This window comes from Lissotriton helveticus, chromosome 6 (genome assembly GCF_964261635.1).
Source record: "Lissotriton helveticus chromosome 6, aLisHel1.1, whole genome shotgun sequence".
Lineage (NCBI taxonomy): Eukaryota > Metazoa > Chordata > Amphibia > Caudata > Salamandridae > Lissotriton > Lissotriton helveticus.
In genome coordinates, this window is record NC_136067.1 from 33,103,513 (window position 1) to 33,117,729 (window position 14,217).

Here is a 14,217-nt window from a genome sequence, read left to right on the forward strand (position 1 = left end):
GTAAAAAAAAAGAGAGAGAGAGAGACAGAGCGCGGTGTCACTAAAGCGGGCGTCGAGCTCACGGCTAAAGTTAAATAAATAAACAGAGCGCGGTGTCCCATAAGTGGGCGCCACGCTCAGGGTTAAAGTAAAAAAAAAAAAAGAAACAGAGCAGGGTGTCCCTGAAGCGGGTGCCACGCTCAGTTTTAAAGTTATATATAAAAAAAAAACAGAGTGCGGCGTCCCTGAAGTGGGCAACATGCACAGTATGAAAGTAAAAAGAAAAAAATTAAACAGAGCGCAGTGTCCCTGAAGCAAACGCCGCGCTCAACATGAACCTTTAATTAAAAATAAAATTTGAAACTGAGCGGGGTGTCCCTGTAGTGGGTCCGCGCTCAGCAGCACAGCCGCCATTGTCCACATCAGTGTCAATAAACCAAATAGTGCTCACCCACTCATAAAGCAGACCGTGTAACGAGCCAAGTAAAAGGTCCCGTCGTTATGGGAGATAACATATGCAGAAAAAGGCGGTACCAAGGAGGGACTAACAAGCCTAATAATGAATTGGAAGCCAGGGTTTACAAAGGACAATGACACAAGCCAATTAAAAATATGGGCGGGGCTTCCAGTACATACTCTACTATAGCATTCCCCGCAGATCAAGCAGCGCATGCTCGCTGCCGCCATGCTCGACCTAAAACAGACAAAGCCAATATTGCAGAACAAAATAGTCTTTTCATGAAACTGGAGTGCTTGTATTGGGGACATTTGAGTTTATTACAAATAAAAGCCAAAAGTTGACAGCAACATGTGTATATTTCCAAAAGCTGATGCTTCAAAACAAAACAATTGTAAGTCTAGATAGGTTCTGGAGACCTTTCGCAGAAGTGATTTTTCATCCTTTTATCCCTTTGATTCCATGACCGGTGACTGCATTTCATCAGCTGGATAAATTAAGCTTTTAATGACCGTCTGGCTACTGCTGTGTGATCCCAGGAGATGTTTTCATTTGAGAGGTAGCTCTGCTGTGGGCCTCTTGAAGGTCTGTCTACATCTGCTGTCTGCGGGAAACAACCTCTACAACGCAACTTTTACAATGCACTACCATTACAATTAAACTTTTACAACGCAACATCCATTACAACGCATGCAATTACAACACAACCATTACAACGCATGACAGTACAACGCACTCCACTACAACGCATGTCATTACAACTCAGTCATTACAACGCACACCATTACAACGCATAACATTACCATCCTACACTTACCCTACTGTTGCACCCCCTGGAGTTAGAATAGTAATATTTACCCCTACACTATCCAACACTTAACCTACTGTTGCAACCCTTGGAGTTAGAATAGTAATTTTTACCCCTACACTATCCAACACTTACCCTACTGTTGCACCCCCTGAAGTTAGAATAGTAATTTTTACCCCTACACTATCCAATACTTACCAAAAATGCATTGTAATGTTATGCGTTGTAATGGTATGCGTTGTAAAGGTATTATGCGTTGTAATGGATTGCGTTTTAAATGTAGTTTTTAAAATTTCGTTGTAACGGCATGCGTTGTAATGGAATGCGTTATAATGGATGTTGCGTTGTAAAAAATGTGTTGTAAAGGTATGCATTGTAAAAGTGTAACGTCATACATCCGCTGTCTGTACTATGATCAGAGCCACTGGAATTATGCGATTGTGGGGTGATTTTAGCATAATTAGAGAGTTGCCGCATTTGCCACATAATCCTTCAACTGCCGCATAATATGCAGATTTGAACTTTTAAAAATTCTTACTAGCTCAAACGGTGCAACAGTAAAAACGCAGCAAAACATATTGCCGAACAGTGGAAGGCCTTTTGGAAAGGTTGCCTGGCCATCTTTCTGTAGGTTATTGCTATATTTGGGTGCTAAACTACTACTAATAAGGCCCAACTAATGCCCAGAAAGTGTTAACAAGTGTAAAAATGTCAAAATAATGAAGTTAATACAATCACAAAATGTGCCGCATAATTTAGCTTTTCATGACGCATAATTCACTCAACCCTAACGTGTATAATTATGCCCGCGCCTGCCACATAATACAGGGGGGAAACATCCTTTACAACAAAACTTTTTCTACGCAGTACCTTTACAACGCAGGTATTACAACGCAAGTCGTTACAACGACTTGCGCTGGAGGGCGCTGTAGGATAGGGAATAGTTTAATTTACTATCTAAAACCTTCCCTACTATCCACAGTGACTGGAGTTGGAATAGTAAATTAAACTATTCCACTATCCAGCGCCCCCCAACGCAAGTTGTTGTAACGACTTGCGTTGTAAAACCTGCGTTGTAAAGGCATGCGTGGAAAAAGCATGTGTTGTAACGACATACATCCATACAGGGAGTTCTGTGTTAGTTTTACTGGTTCCCACTGTCCCTTCCACGCACATTGTCGTCACCGTGCACGGCTGAGGAGACACAGGGTAGAAAAGCAGAAGGAAGTGGATTGTAGAAGTGAGAGGGTGCTCTCAGCAGTCTGCAAACCAGAGGGCCACGTGACATTTGCACCGCCAGATTTCTGAACCGCCTTTATTGCCCACGGCTTTTTACCCAATGGAATTTGGTCTGAAAAGTGCACTGCTGTTGTGCAGTTTTACATAGTTTTCTGGCAGAAGTAAGCCCAAAGAAACCTGGGTGAGGGTTGGGCTTGCTTGCCACACAGTGAAACCACTGGACGGGTGCTTATGCCACGCCAGTGCCAGGCTTGGCACCACTGTTCACCGCAGCCTTTAATATCAACCCCATTTCAATTGGTTGCCCACCTCTGGCGGATGTATGACGGTACAACACATACTTTTACAACGCATGCCTTTACAACAAATTTTTTACAAAGCAACATCCTTTACAACGCATTCCATTACAACGTATGCCATTACAACGAATTTCCAAAAACCACCACTACAACGCATTCCAATACAACACATACTACCTTTACAACGCATACCATTACAATGCATACCATTACAACGCATGTATGGTGAGTATTGGATAGTGTAGGGGTAAAAATTACTATTCTAACTCCAGGGGGTGCAACAGTAGGGTAAGTGTTGGATAGCGTAGGGGTAAAAATTACTATTCTAACTCCTGGGGGTGCAACAGTAGGGTAAGTGTTGGATAGTGTAGGGGTAAAAATTACTATTCTAACTCCTGGGGGTGCAACAGTAGAGTAAGTGTTGGATAGTGTAGGGGTAAAAATTACTATTCTAACTCCAGGGGGTGCAACAGTAGGGTAAGTGTTGGATAGTGTAGGGGTACAAATTACTATTCTAACTCCAGGGGGTGCAACAGTAGGGTAAGTGTTGGATAGTGTAGGGGTAAAAATTACTATTCTAACTCCAGGGGGTGCAACAGTAGGGTAAGTGTTGGATAGTGTAGGGGTAAAAATTACTATTCTAACTCCAGGGGGTTCAACAGTAGAGTAAGTGTTGGATAGTGTAGGGGTAAAAATTACTATTCTAACTCCAGGGGGTGCAACAGTAGGGTAAGTGTTGGATAGAGTAAGGGTACTATACGTTGTGATGGTATGCTTTGTAATGGTATGCGTTGTAATGGTATGCATTGTAATGACATGCGTTGTAATGACATGCGTTGTAATGGTATGCGTTGTAATGACTGCGTTGTAATGACATGCGTTGTAATGGATCTTGCGTTGTAAAAGTTTCGTTATAATGATAGTGCGTTGTAAAAGTTGTGTTGTAAAGGTTGTTTCCCCCTCTGGCACAACGACCTGCCCCCGCCATGGGCACTGCACTACTGCCCTCGGCCGCGCCGTCATGTCACAAAAGCCCCCACTTGTTGGGAAGGAGCGAGGAGAGGTTTATAAAGGGAGGGGCGAGGCACTGATTAGTCCCCTACCAATCAAAATAGTGGGAAGCCATATTCTGTCTATTAAAAGCAAGCGTGGAGTCTAAGAGGAGGAGCTTCTCTGCCGGGATCCAATATAAACAGCTCCGCCCTGCCTGAGTGGGAGAGAAGGGTGGAACTGCCCTTTCAGTTTTACGTACATGTGGTGCCTTGTGGGACAGGGGAGGACTTGGAAACTGTGGTACAACAATGCAACCTTCAGGGAATTTGTAACCTATTAATCTGTAACTCTCACCACCAGTAACTATTAGCTAAATGTTGTACATATTAGTAGTATTGCCTGCTACCATGTCCAGTGGTGGCCAGCACAGGTAAAAGTGGTGGGGAGGGGGCGGGGCAGAGTGGGGTGGTGAAAGTCGACAGACAGGATAGGTAAAATTAAATAAAAAAATAAATAAAATCACTTACTTTGCGCTGGCCGCATCGCCAATTAAGCGATATGGCGAGCCAATGTAAGTGGTTTTATTTAGTTTTTTATTTCATTCTACTTACCCCGTCGTCCGTCGAGAGAGAGAGAGAGAGAGAGAGAGAGAGAGAGAGAGAGAGTGAAAATGGAGGGGGGGGACTGATTTAAACATTGATGCAAGGCCTGCTTTAGTTTCCAGACCAAACTGTATCTACTCCACCCCTAAAGTGAGAACTCACCTGAATTCTTTGCTATGCACTCAACCTCACCAAAGTCTGTCACTATCTGGCCCACCCAGTGCACCCATCCACCCGAAGTGTGCCCCCAGCCATGTTGCTGGTATTAAGTCTGTACCGCCCCTGACGCCACCCACCCGGTCCTCACTGCCCCCACCAGCACCTATGAGCAGGTGGTGAGAGGGTGGGGTTGAGGGTGGTAGCTATGGGGATGCCATTCTAGCTGCAAGATGTCCCCCCCAAGAGCTCTCCTTCATTTGTAAAGAAGCTGCCACCCTTCATTTCAAGAGCCACCTCATTCCGATGACCTAAGGCCTGCTGCCAATGGGTTGCAGGGTCACTGGTTCCCGTATCCCAGTGAGGTATTGTGCAAAGTTTATTGCCAAACTGGCACAGTCTGCTTACATGCCCAAGTAATGAACCAACCACTTATTGTGCCAGCTCCCTCCAGACGCAAAAAGAACAATTGATGGACAGAATGCAGATCAATGTCATACATTCACCCCAGTACAGAGATATGGGCCTAAATCCATCGTTTTTTGCTCACCATGTCATTCCAGTTTGGACCCAGCCATATGCAAATTAGTCTTGACCCTGCGCCCAATGGGAACAGTGCAGCCCAAACTGTGAGGCCAGGTCCTCCCTCGACTGGGAACAAGCATCCTAGGACCGGTTTCCGGCTATCAGCCGTCATCAGCCTGGATAGCTTGACTCCAGTGGCATGGAGAGCACGGGACTCACGTCTGAGCATACCCGTCCCACTCGGGGTGACAAATGCAAAACAACAGTTGATGGACAGAATGCAGAACAATGTCATACATTCACCCCAGTACGGAGATCTAGGCCTAAACCCATCGTTTTTTTGCTCACCATTCCATTCCACTTTGGACCCAGCCATATTCAAATCAGTCTTGACACTGCACCCAATGGGAACAGTCCAGCCCAAACTGTGAGACCAGGACTTCCCTGAACAGGAAACAAGCATCCTAGGACCGGTTTCCGGCTTTCAGCCCTCATCAGCCAGGATAGCTTGATTCCAGTGGCATGGAGAGCACGGGACTCACGTCTGAGCATACCTGTCCCACTCAGGGTGACAAATGCAAAAAGAACAATTGATGGACAGAATGCAGAACAATGTCATACATTCACCCCAGTACAGAGATCTGGGCCTAAATCCATCGTACTTTTACTCACCCTGCCATTCCAGTTTGGACCCAGCCATATGCAAATCAGTCTGACCCTGTGCCTCATGGGAACAGTCCAGCGCGAACTGCCAAGCCAGGTCCTCCCTGGACTGGAAGCAAGCATCCAAGGACCGGTTTCCGGCTTTCAGCCCTCATCAGCCAGGCTAGCTTGACTCCAGTGGCATGGAGAGCACGGGACAGCACCAGCGTATCTCAATGGACAACAGGCACCCCCAGAGAAAACATGGCTTCTTTTTGCATCATGTGTTGGCCATACTGTGCAGCCAGTCACAGATGTATCAGTGCTATGCTTTTCAATGTGTTATGGGGCGTCTTGTTTAATAACCAAGGGCAGCAACTCCCAAATGTTATTCTATACGGATGTGGTTTAATCAATTGATGTGAGTGAAGCACACTTCCCTTGCACCATTACAGCAACATCCAGGGGTTCGCCTGGGCTCTTGAAGTGCTCTCCATTTGGTTAAAGTTTTGCCCATTTCTAGTCTTCAGTTACCTTGGGTTGGTTCTCTTTCAAGTGTCCTTCCCAGGCAGCTCTCCAAAGCCAGACTTTGTGTAAAGTGATGATTCTCACAGCGGATAGCCCTGGGACTGTCTCCAAGCAAGAGTACTCACAACAGAGGCACATTGAGGTGTGAGATCTCAGCAGATGGCTGTCAGCAGCCTTCCTTCAGCAACACTCAAGGACAGACAAAAGGGCGGGCTCGCAAAGCCTTCAGGGGATTTGTAAACATACAGGCACATGCATCAAAGGATTTTGTGATCGCAAACGGTGCAAATCGCAAAAATTGTCCTGCTTTTGGAATGCATGAAGGGTAAAGGCCCTCGCAATTTGAGGATTCTCAAATTGCGATTGCATTTAAGAAATCGCTTTTTGCGATTCCTTAAATGCAATGCTTGAAACTTTTAAAAATTGCGATTTCGCAATTAGGGGGAGCAAATTACCATGAGGTTGAAGCTCATGGTAATTTGCGAAAACTTTGAAAAATGCACTTTTGTGCATTTTTCAAAGTTTCATGTTGTGCCCACACATGCCCTTAGGTCATGTGTGTGTGCACAACATATGTGCACAGATTGATTTCAGGGGTGCAACAGGGTGTCCTTTGGACACCCCTGCACCCTTGAAATCGCATTCTCAATTTGCGATTCGCTAATTGCGAATCGCAAATTGAGATTGTCTTCCCATTCATTCCTATGGGCCTCTAGGCCCATAGGAATGAATGGGGAGGTATTCCTTAATTGCGACTCAAAATTTACGAGTCGCAATTAAGGAATATTTAGAAATCGCAATTTTTTTAGCGATTTCTTGATGCATTGCATTTTGGGATTCCTTAATTGCGATTCCTTATTTTTCGCAATTAGGGAATCGCAAAAAGCAATATTGATGCATGTGCCTGTCAGCTCGGAATTCATCGTCCTCACTTCAGTACCTGGGTCGCCATCCTCAAGCCACAGGAATGCAGAGCCCTGCTACCACATGCTCACTGTACACACACTCGACATGCACACGGGATGTCCGTGCCAGAGTCTGGGCTTTACATAACGGTAAGAACCTTACATGAGCGGGGTCAGGAGGCTGCGCTTTGTCTAACATGCCAATCTATTATTTTAATGTCAGTGGTCTAGAGGTGGCCTAGCAGTGGGCAGACTGTTCACCAATTTCTAGTGCTTCTCAAAAGTATCTAATATAACACTGTCTCAGTGCAAATCACGTTTATTACTACAGTTTTGCATCCTCAGATGACATGCTTTCTCAAAAAGCCTCTTCAATAGGCCTAAAAAACCCTGCATTATAAATTGGGGAAACAACCTTTACAACGCAACTTTTACAACGCACTACCATTACAACGAAACTTTTACAACGCAACATCTATTACAACACATGCCATTATAACGCAACCATTACAACGCATGACACTACAACGCACACCACTACAACGCATGTCTTTACAACGCAGTCATTACAACGCATAACATTACCATCCAACACTTACCCTACTGTTGCACCCCCTGGAGTTAGAATAGTAAATTGTACTCTTACACTATCCAATACTTACCAAAACATGCAATGTAATGTTATGCGTTGTTATGGTATGCATTGTAAAGGTATTATGCATTGTAATGGAATGAGTTGTAAATGTATTTTTTAATTTTCGTTGTAATGGCATGTGTTGTAATGGAATGCGTTGTAATGGATGTTGCGTTGTAAAAAATGCGTTGTAAAGGTATGTGTTGTAAAATTGTGCGTTGTAGTGACATACATCCTATAAATTGACCCCAACAAGGCATCTGACTGTTGCATCTCTTTGTTTTTGTTTCAAGGTACCCTCTTTTTGCCCCTGTTATAATCAAAATATTTCCGCCATATTGCTTATACCGTATTCTAAGTTGAGTTAATATCCATGGCACCATTTTCTCGATAACCGCCATTTTGAATAATATTCGGAACCTATTTCTATTTTCTCATCTAAAACGAGCTGTTCTAACGCTTGTGTGTCTCCAAGGTTGGGCCTCTCTGAACGCCTGAACGAGTTGCTCATTAGCATATACCTTTCCCACTAGATAGAGGTTCTCTCCCACTGTTGCAGCTGCGGGTACAGACAGAAGGACCTTGCCAGAGAGATAGTGTGTGCCCGGTCCCAGATTCTCAGCGTATCTCTGTGTGCCCCTTTGTTTCTTGGTGCCTTCTGCGGAAAGTTCCCGGGTGGGTGTGTTTTGTGCCCATTGCGGAATGTATAATTGTGACCTTTATGCTTGTGAAAGTAAGTCCCTCCGCAGCCATCTCAGGAGGCTGATCAGACCGGACTCTACTCCAGCGAATACTAATAAATAACTTTGTTTGTATTCTCTACTGTCTGACCGACTCTTCATTTGTCTGGAAGGCCGAGAGGTGGTCACAAGTGACCCGGGTGACCCTATTCGGGTCACTTCCTTCACCCCCAACCTCATCATTCCTCATCGCTCTGAGCACAACCGACTCTAAGTCACATGCATTGCAGCCTTAAAAGACTAATGCCAATAACCAGCAATAACCAATAACCACTGGATTAACCAATAACCTTGGGTTTCCACAGCTGACTAACGTAAAGCGCTTTTATGCCTGAGGGAAAGGTGGCACTACCTAAAATCAATTACAATACAAATCATGCTTGTGTAAGGCTAGTTTCTTCAGCCTGAGCCCTGCTTAGCACAACAGGTGCCATCTGAAACTGGCCCCAAGGGTCTGTTTCCTATTTTGAGCCGACCCCCCTTACATCTTGCGACAGACAGTGCTTTTATGCCAGAGGTGAGATGCCCCCTGATCCTACCTGGGATGCCCCACCCTCTCCAGATATTGTGTTACACCATCATTACCCCACGAGCACTTACACATCAGCTCATGCCACTGCCAGGGCTGAGGTTTCTTCACCTCAAGGGGGTCAGATTGCAACTAAAGGCCTCGGGTGTGACCCTGTTGGTTATGGAGCGCTAAAACGGCGACATGCCATTTTACCCCGGCTCTGAAACCCTATGCAGCTGAGCAGTGATAGCCTCTTTCATAGACTGAGTCTTCTGAAGGTCAGCAGGTCTTAGGTCTGACGTAGGTGGGTGTGGAGGGTGTTCCAGGTCTTGGCGGCCAGGTGGGAGAATGATCTGCCGCCAGCGGTCACTCTACGGATGCGGGGGACAGTGGCGAGGGCGAGGTCGGCAGAGCGGAGCTGGCGGGTGGGGCTGTAGAAGCTGAGTCGTCTGTTGAGGTACTTTGGGCCGGTCTTGTGGAGTGCCTTGTGTGTGTGGGTGAGGAGCCGGAAGGTGATCCTCTTGTTGACGGGGAGCCAGTGCAGGTCTATCAGGTGGGGGTGATGTGGCTGCGGCGGGGGATTACGAGTATCAGGCGTGCGGAGGCGTTCTGGATGCATTGTAGCAGTTTCAGGAGTTTATCCGAAGCTCCTGCGTAGAGGGCGTCGTTGACACTCTCTAAAAGCTCACTAATGAATAAATCAACATGCAAGAAAAGCATAGGGGGATATTTACAAGGAAATGGCGCAGCACTGCATGCAATGTATCACCGCCGCGCTGTGTCATTTAAAAACCACAGGAATGCGCCATATTTACACGAATCCCACTGTGTTTGCCGTTCCACTGGTGTCAAAAGAGCTGCCTAGTGCCAACACAGACACCCTTACGCCATAGTGCAAGGTTGCCTGCCGTGCAAGTACGAATGTTTCTGTGCAGGAAGGGACACCTTTCTGCACAAAAAACTATGGGGCAGATTTACAAGAAACTAACGCAGCGTGGTGCAGCAAGTCCTTTTGCTGCGCCGTGCTCTGTTAGTTTCAAAGCACAGGGACGCACCATATTTACAAAAAAATGTCGCATCTCTTGTGCTTCCCCCTGCGCTGGCGCACAAACTGATGCCACGTGCCGACGCAGGCACCCTTACACCATGGTGCAAGGGTGCCTGTGTCATGGGGAGGATCGTTTATGTGCAGGAAGGGTTTCCTTCCTGCACATAAAGAATCAGAAATGGTGTTTTACAACTTCTATAGGTGCTGCATCAGCACACATGGAACTTGTAAAACGTCATTGTTTTGATGATTGTTTATGTACAGGAAGGAAACCCTTCTGCAGATAAACAATCACCAGAGGTGATTTCCTCTGTCTATGTGCGCTGTAGAATGCAGCACGCATAGGAAGAGGGAAAAAACAAGGAGAAATGTATACATTTCTCCGTGTAGTGCCGCCCGAAGCCTCCCCTGGGGAGGAGTAGCATTCAGACACATTTCCAGATTTACGATTTCTTGTAAATCTGGAAATGTGTCCGGGTTGCCGTGGGAACACCCACAGCAACACCCATGGAACGCCCCTTTCACGCAAAGTGCTACGTGTAAAGGGGCCGTATTTACACGGACAGGAAACGCACCAAAGCCAGGCAGAGTGGCTGTTCCTGTCCTTGTAAATATGGGGCAGCAAAATGCGCCTCCGGTGCGTCGCAAAAAGTGATACACCAGTGGCGCAAGGGGCTTGTAAATCTGACCCTATCTTTGAAAGCGATTTGCTCTTTCTATGTGTGAAGCAGAATGCAGCTCACATAGAAAGAGCAAAAATTGGAAGAAATGTCAGTATTTCTCCTCGTTGCGCCAATCCGACGCTGCTGTTCAGTGGCGTTAGTTTTTGGCGCTGCCGCAGATGTTCAAATCCTTGTAAATAGGGGGCAGTGTCAAAATGCAAGGGGTGTTGCGGTGGAACACCCACAGCAATATCCATTGCACACACCTTTCACGCAGATACCTGTGTGGAGGGGTACGATGTTTACAAAGCGGCGTTAAGGCACGTAAAGTGGTTTTACGCTGGTTTGTAAATATGGAGCAGGACATTGCGCCTTGAAATGTCGAAAAAAGTGATCGTGCGATAACACACTCCCCTTGTAAATATGCTCCAAAGGGCGCCCATAAACGTTTGTGCATCTCACTCGACGGGGCCCGGACTGAAGCAAGGAAGGTACAGGGTTGAAGAAGCAAGGAAGGTGCAGGGTTGAGGAAGCAAGGAAGGTACAGGGTTGCGGAAGCAAGGAAGGTGCAGGGTTGAGGAAGCAAGGAAGCAAGGAAGGTGCAGGGTTGAGGAAGCAAGAAAGGTGCAGGGTTGAGGAAGCAAGGAAGGTACAGGGTTGAGGAAGCAAGGAAGGTACAGGGATGAGGAAGCAAGGAAGGTACCGGGTTAAGGAAGCAAGGAAGGTGCAGGGTTGAGCAAGCAAGGAAGCAAGGAAGGGGCAGGGTTAAGGAAGCAAGGAAGGTACAGGGTTGAGGAAGCAAGGAAGGTACAGGATTGAGGAAGCAAGGGAGGTGCATGGTTGAGGAAGCAAGGAAAGTACAGGGTTGTGGAAGCAAGGAAAGGTACAGGGGGCCCAGGCTGAAGCAAGGAAGGTACAGGGTTGAGGAAGCAAGGAAGGTACAGGGTTGAGGAAGCACGGAAGGTACAGGGTTGAGGAAGCAAGGAAGGTGCAGGGTTGAGGAAGCAATGAAGGTACAGGGTTGAGGAAGCAAGGAAGGTGCAGGGTTGAGGAAGCAAGGAAGGTGCAGGTTTGAGGACGCAAGGAAGGTGCAGGGTTGAGGAAGCAATGAAGGTACAGGGTTGAGGAAGCAAGGAAGGTGCAGGGTTGAGGAAGCAAGGAAGGTGCAGGGTTGAGGAAGCAAGGAAGGTGCAGGTTTAAGGAAGCAAGGAAGGTGCAGAGTTGAGGGAGCAAGGAAGGCGCAGGGTTGAGGAAGCAAGGAAGGTGCAGGGTTGAGGAAGCATTCCTGTTTCAGAGGCCTCGGTGAGAACACAGCGCCTGTGGGGCCTCAGAAACGCGAGTAAAAGTCAATTTGTAGCAAGAGTGATTACCCAGAAGCTGCGGTGTGTCATCCGGGTGGGTGGGGGGGGGGGGGTGGGGGGGCAGAGCCCGACAGGCACATAAAGCCCCCTCACCCTGCTCTGATGGACTGCAGGCTGGCAGCACGCCTCGCCCTGCTCTGATGGACTGCAGGCTGGCAGCACGCCTCCTGCTCTGACGGAACACAGCCGACAGCAGCATAAACACAGGAGCCAGGCTGTTACTGTGCAGCCCCCTCTGAAACCCGGGAGCGAGCCGCCACCTGCACATAAAAGGCCTGCACTGGGCGCTTTGATGTATGGTTGCAGGATGTCCTGATGGGGGCCTGTGGGGGGGCTATAAATCAGGAGTGCAATAAAAGTGCAAGAGACAGCTGCCAGGCCCCTTACCCTCTCATCTCAACAAGCATTGGCAAAAACCAATGTGTTATCTACACAAGGTATTGGCTTTGTCAATTTATTTTATTTTATTTTAAAAGTTGTATATAGCGCTAGCTTGACCCGTGGGTGTCAGAGCGCTTTACATACATACAGTAAAGACAGAAGAAAACTGCATTACATAGTAGGAAGGCGGTAAGGAAGCAAAACAGGGATAACAAATACAACATGAAAGAGGGAAAGAGTCTGGGTGCACAACACCACAAATAACGGAAGACACAGAACAGAAGAGCAGTTGGGAGACACACGGACACGAGGGAGCCAACGGACAAAGACTCACTCTAGTGGAGGGCTGAACACAAAGAAAAAAGGAACGCCTACAAAAATGAGAAGTGAAAGGCCACAAGTAATGCTTCCATCTTGCAGGGGAGGGACAAAAGCACGCAGAGGAAGGAAGCCTACGACAACTGACCAATAAGAAACAAGCAAATGAGAGTGACAATGAAGCCAACCAATGATAAGCAAAGCCTCCAAACCCACTGATAGAAAACAATGTCTCACAAGAGACAACACGTGCTGTGTTAGGCGCGGCCTAAAAAAAACGCTTCCAACTTTCAACGAAGGCTACTTTGGCACCCTCGCCGAGGTACATTGGGAGTGGGCTCAAAAGCTAATTACGCACGCCCTGTAAATCGCACCCCGAGTTTTCTGTGCTGCCTCAAAGTGCAGTTGCTAACTCAGGCCACAATAAAGCTTTCATGCACACTTTTGTCAGCAATGCAAATTTTGACTTCACAATGCCTCATTAATGCACATTTTTTCTTACTTTTCACAATTTTCTAGGACAACACGTAGTTTCACACATACTAGCAAACCTACAAGCAGACAGAGGGATGCTGGAGAGACAGGCTTGCAGGCAGCCATGCTGAAGTGCAGGAGTGCACACGGATGTATGACGTTACAACGCATGCTTTTACCACGCATGCTGTTGCAACGCAGTTTTTACAACGCATACCATTACAACACATAGCGCCTTGGGGTGCTGGATAGTGAATAGTTTAATTTACTATTCCAACTCCAGTCCCCGTGGATACTATTTATTTATTAATTTATTTGATTTATATAGCGCATTATAACCCAGGGGTCTCTAAGCGCTAGGGAAGGTGTTGGATAGTAAATTAAATCTATTCCCTATCCTAGAGCGCCCCCCAGCGCAATGCGTTGTAATGGTTTTCGTTGTAAAACCTGCGTTGTAATAGCACTGCGTGGTAAAAGTTGCGTTGTAAAGGATGTTTCCCGCGCACACGGATGCAAACACAGACACAGGCTCGCCAGCAGGCACATACAGCCACTGTGTCACCTACACGAGGTATTCTTTTTAATGGTAAGTTTCCCTCGTTGTCGTATGTTGAATCTTGCCGGACTGGCTGTAGCGGGCACCTGGCGTTTCCCCGGTAGGCCGCCAGGGAGGGGGAATGTTTTGGGCCCCTGGGGGTCATTTTTGTTACCGGGGGCCGGCAATATCTGCCTCCTGTAACAAAATCGTCTGAAACCAGCCATACTGGCCCAGTGACCCTGTGTTTGGGCCTAATATGACAATCGTATGTCAATGTATGTTCATTTCTATTTATTGGCTTTCTTGGTGTTTACACAAGTTCCTGGCAGAATAATAGATTGGTTTCCAATTGTTATAAGCCGGGTTATTTTTATGATAATAACTATACTGTGTGTGTGTTTTTAATGTTTCAGACTT